Below are 9,780 nucleotides of genomic sequence, written 5' to 3' on the forward strand. Positions count from 1 at the left end.
CTGGGAAACACTAATACCACAGTGATGTTCTGCATTTTTTAAAGAAGTCTGAAGACTTCTTTTAGATTCCTTCTGCCTAAAACACATAGATCAATAATGTAACAGTTTGAATAAAGGAGTGACAACTGACTGATCAAATTGGACCATACTACCTAAGATGTGTTTTCTGTTGCAATATTCCTTGTCTTGATAAAGGCTTGTATCTCATGAAGCCCATGTGTCAAGAAAAGATATCTAGAAAAAGATTCACTATCAGAACGGAGGAAGTCACTAATAACTTTAGTATATTAGTGGCACAAATATCAGATCTTCAAATGCTGTATCTTACTTGGAATTTCTGCAGATCTGTGTGGGCCTGAACATGGATAACAATTTATTTTTGATTTTTTGCCCTTATTTCTATTGAGAAGTGAACACAATCTCCAGCAAGTAGAGAGTTAAATGTCCTGTTCTGCTTTTACATAGGTGCTCAGGGTAGGTTAATGAGGCCACACTGAACTAAGACAGGACCAAAGTTTTAGAGAGCTACACAACTTTAACAGAGGAGAGAAAAGCCCTTAGAAGAAGTTTAGAAGAAGTGTCTGAAACACAGTTACTACAAGGCAGAGTATATGTACAGGTGGGTTGGTTGTTTTGTTGTTGTTTTTTACTTGGATGTTTCTTTAGCGGTTTTGTTGTACTTTGGGCAGGATGAACTTTGGTACAGATAAAATCTGCCTTTTTTAACTTGGCTTCCAACCTTTACAATTTTTGCTAACACAGTAAAGAAAAGCAGGTAGAGGAGAGCATGCTGCACCCAAAGTTCACTTCCAGTCGATTCAAATGGAGTCTAACTGTTCTTGGTATATTTCTTTGCATTTCCTCTGCATGTTGTACTACTGCTAACAATATTACCATGGAGATAAAGCAATCCCTTTAACTGTAATCTTCTTAAAATAAATATCATTTCTGCAAGTGACTCTCCTGATCTTGTGTTTAGGAGGAAAATGAAAGTGAGGGAAATGTGACAAAGAACAAAATTGAACTTTATGCTAAATAAAGCACAAATTATCTTTTTTCCATTTTTAGTACACCTGAGCACCATAGTTTATGCCTTTCATATTTGTGCAGGAGAAATGCACCATTTGTTCTCACTTTTATAAATGTTAGCAGACAGTTTTACCAAAATAAGTGTGGGGCTTTTGGTGGTGGTGGTGGTTTTCTTTAACGTATTCTGCTTAAAACCAATCCCTTGTGGGTTCTGAATGCTGTGAAAAGTGACACTAGGAAACATAGCTTAGAGCACTGAAAAAGGAAGATTCTTATGAGGACTCACAGAATATAGCTATTGTTCCACTTTAAAAGTAGACAGCTTCAATTGTCTACAGAAAATAATAGGTAAATTGCCTTGCTGAAGTCCTTGGACTTCTTTCTGTGCTTTCTATGTAGGTACACACAGGAAAAGTAATCTTAGCTATATTTTCTTAATTATCCATTAAACTGTACTATATTTCTAATCAGACAGTCTTACTAGTCAAAATGAATTTGGTTTAACTCTTTTTCCTAACTTACTTAGAAATTCTTTATGATAATTTAATTTAGGACACCTGACTTAAAGTACTTCTGTTCTAATTTCAATTAATCTATAAATGCAGTGCATTTAGACTCATCTTTCAGAGTGTTCTGCTGACACATTCTCAATCTAGTACTATTTCTATTTGTCATAGTGCAATCATGATTCTCTGTCTGGTCAGCTAAAATACATTCTAGGAATATATTTAACAATATGGTTGCTGGAGTGGGATAAATGGGGAGCTGGCTAAGAACACAGTTTTTACTTGAGAAAAATCAGGACAATGGCATAGGATAAGTGTGAGGAACTCCAGAAAGCATTTATTAGGCTGAGAATGGAAATTTTCACTGGCAGAAATATTTTTGACGTCATTTGTATATGTTTTGGGTTCTCTTTGTGCTTTAGCCCCTTAGAAGAGTAAGAAGTTTAGCTCTTAATGTAGTATTCCACCATAGTTTCTAATCTGCAGAGGTGGTCAAACCACTTTGTCTCCTTTAATTAGAACAGGTATCAAACTTAAATCACCGACTCCTATCTTTCTTAAGCTTTCTGCCAATGTTTTTCTGAAGCAATAGTAATAAACCTGCTATTTTCTAAAGCAGCTAGATGAAAAAGAGTTGGGATGTTTGAAATGGCTTTACTCTTATTTTTAAGCAAGCACTCCATTGCTCTGCTCTCAGCTAATTATCTAAGAGCTACTGCATTTAATAATTGAATAAATGAGTCAATAAAGTACACAATATGGATAAAATGCTGAATCAAGTTCATCCCTGATATAACTAACATGAAGTCAGTAGTTGCAAAGATAAGTCCTTTGGTGTTTGTTCAGGGCCTAAACAGAGTTGCAGTTGTTAAAAAATATAGTACTAAGAGCCTATTGAAGGAATAAAAGCTTTTGATTATCTCAAGTGTTTTTTATGTCACTCATCTAAATATTTCAGTCCCAAAAGGCTAAACTCTCACAATATCTGAACAATATTGAAACTACAAATTATCTAGGAAGTTAATCTCTAGAAAATGTTGTAATTCAACCTATCATCTCGATTTATGAATCCAGCTATTTACATCTGAATCAAACACATTATCTGTGGGCAGGTATGTTAACTTGGCTTCATTTTACATGTGACTTCTGTTCTGGATACGTAACATGTAAATGTTAAGCAGGAAAGCCTTGCAAGACTTAAATTCTTTCAGTAAGCCATTTTTAATAACCGGAATAACTATCTAGTATGAAATTATGCTTTCTTCTATTTCCTCACTCTTAATTTTGCTTTAAAACTTTCTTTTTATCATGGATGTCCAGAAACAGCATCCCAGTTGGAGATTCTTCTGATTACAGGTATTTTAGAGTACTCATACATATAGATTACATTTCCCTTCTGCTCACCTTGCAGCCTCTCATGAGATTGCTCCCCAGTCATAGTAAGACAGCAATTCCTGCTATTCCCACAGCTAAATGTGAGACTGTTGCCAGGTGGCAAGGCCATACTGACTCAGAACTAGCTCAAGAACCAAGCTTTTATCATCTGCTTTCAGACCTTCTGATTTAATTCAAAATTGCACTAAAGAATCTGAACAAATGGGATCATGCTATTTAAATACATCTCTGAAGTATTTTTACCTTTTGTTAGTTATTATTCATTTCCTAAATTCAGTATATTTGTGAAGCTGGCTAACTTGAAATTATTCTCTGTTGCAGAAATAAATTGGATTGCCCCAGGGAATAAAATACTTTAAATCCACAGAACACATTTGACATTTTCTTCCTGAAATATTGCTGTATGGCATAAAACCATGCCGCATGAGGACAGAAATACTTACAAGTTAGTAAAAGCTGGCTTCAGAGTAATTTCTAGCTCCTTCCTAAAGTCTAAGCATCTTCAGATTTTTGGCCTTATTCAGGCCAAACTCTGATAATGTTTTTGGTTCTCTTCTTCCTTCTCTCTTCCCAATCTAGGTATAAGCAACAACTTGGATAGGAATGGGAAAAAGCTTCTTTTATGTGACTCCTTTAGAAACAAAAGCTATTTCACCAAAATATGAAACAAATAAATAATAATTTCAGTGAGTAGCTGCATTTGCTTTCAGTGGACTAAGGTACAAAGAATGCCAATGTTAAAATATTCTACAGAAATGCAAGACAACATCCTATAAGTAGATTCAATATAACAAAGGGAACTGTCTATTGCAATCTAATGGTTTAATGTTCTCGAATATATTTAAAAATACACATTTGTAATAACATACTCATTCATAAAAGCAGTAATAATCTTTTTATTTTAAGGAAGGGTATTGAACCTTTCGGACAATTAACAAGGGAAAACAGAAGGACTTCACTGACTTCCAAATGGTTAACCTGGATTTCCAACTATTCGACTAATTCCACTGTATTTTTGCTTCCTCTTGATGAAAAATGCAAAGTAGCTTTTCTTCTTTTGCCTTTTAGCTCCAGTGGATCTTTGATCCCCAAATAACAGAAAATCTGTCCCTTACAGAAACCTAACAGAGTATTAATGCTATCCTTTGTCATTAATATAAATTATATTAACAGCAAACATTTCATGATTGCCCTTATATGTGAGTACTACTTTAAACGGTAAGAAGATGCCGCATTTCTGCCAGTGGAATAGCAAAGCAAACAGCTAGGAGTTGCTAACTACCTCCAGGAAAGCCGAACTTTACAAGCAACCAAAAGTATATACATATTCTGTGGGAACTCCTAGTGTTTCCTACACACAAACCCCAAACCGTGATATAGCATTTTCTACAGTGAAAAACGAAATACTAAATCATTTCGATAATACCAAGTGCAGCATTTTAATAATAAATAGTAGTTTCCTATCCATGCTTCTGTGTTCATCAGTAATATATTTCTATAAAGGTAAGAGTAATGCAATGCAGCTATAGGACACTGATGCTTTTCCAACTCAACTGTAATGTGTGTTCAGCTCCATTAGGTGTTTATGATTATGATAAGTATTTCATATATTTCACATAGAAGGAGACTGCTACAAAACCACTTAAGCAAGCAGATTACAATGGAATAAAGCCAATACATTTTCGAACTGATACAAGGATTATTACTTTCTAAACACTGTACATTTAAGCCACAGAACTCCCTGAGACATGATATAGGAGGTGCCTAGATGATGTCAAAATTAGACATTAACATTGATTAGACATTGGAATACTAATAACTATAATATTTACAAATAACAAATATGCTTTTAGGTAATTTAAACATAAATTGGCAGTGGTTAGGAGAAAGAAAAGCTCTTCTCTTCACAAATAATGAAAATGGTAAATTTTAAAGCTCCCTTACCTTACTGTAAATTTGGTGCTTACCAATGTCTGAAACAGAACATTGCACAATGTTGTCTGGCACGCTTAGCCAGCTGATCCTAAAGAATATGAACAATTCTGTCACTTTAAAAGACTAGAGAGTGTAAAAAAAAAAATGCAGTTTACATGGGTCATTGAAATTGATGACTTACTGAGAAGATGGTCACTGTTGTGTGTTTGTTTTTTTTTCCCCAAACCATACTGGAAATATATATGCAGTCTTCCTCCTTGAAAGTTAAGATGATCATGCATTAGTGCAATATTGGCTGAGAATATTCACTCTTCTAAATAGGACTGTGAAAGCAAAGTAAGCTGGATTGTTATGGGCTTTGCCTCAGTTTCACTAGTTGCCTGTGTAAGCATTCACTGATGAAATACCACTCTCTCTGACACTTCAGTGTGATTCTAGGCAGTTTTCACTGGCTAACTATAAAGTCACACTCCAAATATCTTTAAATATTTCTCGCAAATAAGTACCATTAGAGTCCTGTCAAATAGTAACTACCAGACTAATTGTTATACTTGAAAATCTAGTGAGTCTTCAGGCCCTAAAGAGAATTAGGATAATTTTTTCAAATATACCTGAAGAAGCATGAAGGACTGCTTCTGAGTTGCACGAAATCCAGGTGCTGATTTGAGGTATAGGGGCTCATATTTCAGAAGAAAACTGCAAAGGATTTTCCAAAGAAAGGGAAAACAGAGAAGTGACCTCCCAGGTAGTTAGAAGTCAGTAACTCTTTAGAATGGTAAGAAAGGTCGTGCCTCAGTCAGTATTGTTACATCAGCCACACTGAAGGTCATTTCTACAAGATGTTGAGAAATTTGATACCAATTAATACTCTTCGAATTAAAATCCTGTAAAGCACAATCATTAAGCCTTCTGAAACACTTTCATACCATATTATACAAATGAGGCATGTAATCAATATATCAGTGCATTTTTCCAAAACACCACTGTGAACAATTTTAATAACAGTGCATCTGTACAATATAAATGGGTTTGCCATTATGAGAGTTCCTCTACAGCAGAAGTGGGGAAAAAAAAAAAAAAAGTTGTTTAAATGAAAAATGCAGGTATGTTTTTCAGGTGTGTTTTTTTTTCTTTTTTCTTTCTTTCCCAGACCTCCTTTCTACAGTTCAGCCACACTTGAGACAGACTTCTTTCATTGGAAAATCTGTTCGGTTAAATGTTGGTGTCAGCTGCTTCAGTCATGTGTCAGAACTATGTAAGGCTATGGAGAAAAATGAGGGTTACAGACAGAAAAGCTGTTTAGGAAGAAAGAAGGCAGGAGGTCATTATGTTGGGGACATTAGCATGAAGTAAATTAGCGTGTGAATTTTCAATTACTCTCAAGTAATTCTGTATATGGATGTTTTGGTTAATATTATGTGCATGTCTGTACCACTTAATGGTGCATTCTGCATAAAACCCAACCTAGCCAGATCCACAACCAGTACAACAGCATCAATATAGAGACAAGGTGCAGTATTTAATGAAGATGGTATGGTGCTACACTGCTACAGTTACCCTGTCATCAGGACTCTGGCTGGAATCTCCACCCAGCAGGGCTCAGCTTTGTAATCACTGCAACGCAACCTACTACACAGGCTAACTCACAGTGATTCCAGCTTGGCAGTAGTAAGGAAAAACTCCCAGTCTTGCAAAGCTCCTTTCCCACATTTTTGGGGTTGTTTTGGTATATGAGAGCAGGCATTCCAAATTCTGAGCTAAGCCATATGTGCAGCAAGGCACATTCCTCTCAGTCAGATGCTGCTTCTGTGGCAGCAATTCCCGTTTCTGTCCCACACAGCCTGCAACATACTACGTTCCTCACAACACTTCTTTGCAGACCAGCTCTCTCCCCCAAGGAACTAGTGGCAGTGCACTCAAGTTGAAATTATACACTGATTCTGCAAGTTCAGACGTGCAGGAATAAATCCAGAAGCACCACTACATAAACTGCAAAACACTCTCTTTGAATGAAAGCATTGCTAATGTTCAGGATAAGGGCTAGAAAAAAAATGAAAGCAAGAAAGTGGGAAAATATATAGACAAAAAATTATGGACAATGTGAAAATGTGACTGATGGGTGAAACTTGAAATTGACAGCTATAAAATTCCAATTGCTTTTGTGTGTATGGGTGTAGTCAGGGGACAAACAGGAAAAAAAAATCTTTAGGTAAATTTGGTACTGAATTGCCATATGAGCAATTAGACTGTCACATCCTCAGACATGAATAATGATGTCTTTCACATTAGTTAATGGAATTTAAGAAGCAGGTGAGATGTATAAAATAAAGGGTATTTCATAATATCTTTTGTACTTCTTACTACAGTTCATTGCCTTCATCAATTGTGCTAGTGCAGCTGGTCTATGAGGCTAACACACAGATTTGAGGGAAAGCTATAAGCAGCCAAGCACAGAAACTTCTTATGTTCCCACCTGCCAAAACCAGTGTGACCTATCAAATAGCATATAACCTGCCAGTCTTAATATAACGCAGGAATGAGGCCTAAAAAATAAAATAAAATAAAAATCACAGTTTTAAGAAAACAAAGACCTTTTCTACTATTCTCTTACCAAGCAAACATGTTTTTTCCATGTTATTTTAGTAATAAATATTTTATAGTATGCTTTAAAATACACAAAAAACCCTAATAGTTTAGTCTGTCAATATGCACCAACCATGCTCCATGCTTTGCAAGCTTTCTATCCTTTCAATTAAAAAAAAAATAAGGGGGGGGGGGGTTCAAGAGAAATTCTACATAATTGTGGGGTTCTGCCTTAATGCAGCATTGGAATATTTATGTTGCAAACACTGCATGAGAATATTCTGTAGTCCAATGTACAACAAAATCCTTGCTTTCACTTTGTGTTTTTTTTTTAAGATGTACAAGTATTTTTATTACTCTTTCCATTCTGAGAAATATTTATTTGAATAACATCAACTCATTTTAATACTGCTTTAAATCTTGTTGGCCGTGTTACAAATGTGTCCACTGACCCCTTGTTTCCAAGTGAATTCCATTGATTTCAATAGGGTTCTGCATAGTTCTGTTCTTGCAAATTCACATGCAAGGTCCAAGTTTTTGTAGTGATCTGACTAGTGTTAAATACAGAAAAGTGCAATTATATAAAAGCTCTAGCATGAGAAGTACCACCTCCTGTCATGTTCACCCTTACGCTACTTGTATCTACTGAAAACTTACTTTCAGATAGTTTGTTGAAGATTTTGCATAACAATCTGATAGGTAAACTGTTCTTAACGTTTATGAGTGTGAGAGAGCTTTCCTGATCTTGCACAAATTTCATCCTAGATAAGATGTGAACTAGGAACTCCTGCATGACAGCACCCTTTAGGCCTTATATAACTCTTGGGACATAGAAGCAGATTGTGTTGAAAGCACTAGGAATGAGGTTGGCTCTGGAACATTGGAAGTTCTGAAATACCATTTGTTTGGACTTGCTGACTGTACGGTTCACGAGTTATTATATGTATCCCTTTCTCCTAGTCATCTGAATTATGAGTCATGCCAACTGAAAGCGGAAGGTGTATATGTGAACAAAGCGATGTGTGTGTTTGTGGAGATTTATTGTACGGTTTACTTAGCTCTTGTTTTCTGTCATTTCCCATTTAGGACCAAGAAATTTGATTATTTGGCAAGTCCATCTACCTATTACCTCAGTGACAAATTGGCTGTGACTGTTAAACTCTAAAATTTCAAACTGTTAAATCTTTTGAAGTTTCCCATGACTCCCAACTTTCACCTACACTAAAAGACTGGCTACCTTCGTTTCGTTCAACATAGAAAGCAAGAAAACCCCATCAAACGTGTGCTTAGCACAGCCAATATGTAAAAATGGCTCTCATGTTCAAGACTCCCTGTTGTCTTTGTAGGTTCCTTTTCATGCAGCATGTCTTGTCGTGGATAGGTCAGCTAAAAGCACATGCAGACACGCTTTCTGGGTTTGGAAACTAAACCTGAAATTAGATCTGTACAGACAGGCTTTTGGAGCTCAAATAGCAAGCGTCCTCCTTTGGATCTGATTGCAAGCCCTGGGCCGCAGTCGGTAATGTTTTTACCACAGCTTCACAGAAATTTGAAATGTGCTCTGAATGAAGGGAAGCCTACGCTTAAGAAAAAACAAAAAAGAAAACCCAAACACTTATGTACACGCATGTAAAACTATCCCTTCTATGACGGTGACAGAACTCACACTCTAGGCCTCTAGAACTGGGGGTTCAGTGATGGCTGAAGCACAGGAACAAACACGGAGAGAGAAAGGCAGCCAAGCTGCCGCCATTAACCAGGTACGCCACTTGCGCAAATTTCCCTTTCCCCCTTATGCCCTACCGCCACTTATGCGGCGTAAATGCTTTCGCGAATACGGGTGCTGCACTGCGGCGATGGCACGGTTCAACCAAACTCGCTCCCTCCTCCTCCCACTTGGACGTAGAGGCCTCCCCCTTCCTCCGTTGTGATTGGCAGGGCAGGCGGAGCCCTTGGCAGCGATTGGCGACCGTTGGCGGGAGGTGGGGTAGGTTGCGTGAAGGGTGATAAAGTTAGTGGGGCCGGCTCGGTGCGCGCTAGACGCGGCGGCGAGGCGGCTCTCTATGGAGGTTGCGGAGGGAAGTGTCGGGCGGTTGCTGTTCCTGCTGTGGTGACTCGGAGACTCGCCCTGCCCCGCGCGCTCCCCCCTTCCCCTCCCCGGCCCCGGTCCCCGGCTCCCCTCCCCTCCCCCCCCTTCTCTCGCCTTTTCCCCTGCCCTCGCTAGCCGCCGGGACCCGGGGAAGCTGACAAGGCCTGAAGGAAGGTGAGGATTTCGGGCGTGGTGGGAGAGCGGCTTGGGCTTGGGCGCGGGGGGGAGCTGGGACCGCTGCGG

At 38.0% G+C, this 9,780-nt stretch overlaps 2 long non-coding RNA genes across 13 annotated transcripts in view; one reads left to right on the forward strand and one right to left on the reverse strand.

Annotated features, from left to right (window-relative positions):
• Positions 1-9,711, reverse strand: part of LOC308195592 — a 266,452-nt gene extending 256,741 nt beyond the window's left edge. For 11 of the 12 annotated variants that reach the window (XR_013951644.1, XR_013951645.1, XR_013951646.1 and 8 more), the window contains exons 1-3: positions 9,115-9,711; positions 5,047-5,121; positions 4,875-4,953 (exon numbers count right to left, since the gene is read on the reverse strand). This is a non-coding gene — a long non-coding RNA (uncharacterized lncRNA). Of the gene's footprint in view, positions 1-4,874; positions 4,954-5,046; positions 5,122-5,476; positions 5,562-9,114 lie in introns of those variants that run through there. The other variant, XR_013951655.1, reaches the window with a different exon arrangement.
• The window catches only part of LOC308195596, a 47,990-nt gene that overhangs the window by 9,750 nt on the left and 28,460 nt on the right, over positions 1-9,780 (forward strand). The window lies entirely within an intron of this gene.

The sequence above is a fragment of the Anser brachyrhynchus genome (assembly GCF_964034855.1).
Source record: "Anser brachyrhynchus genome assembly, chromosome: 5".
Taxonomy (NCBI): Eukaryota; Metazoa; Chordata; class Aves; order Anseriformes; family Anatidae; genus Anser; species Anser brachyrhynchus.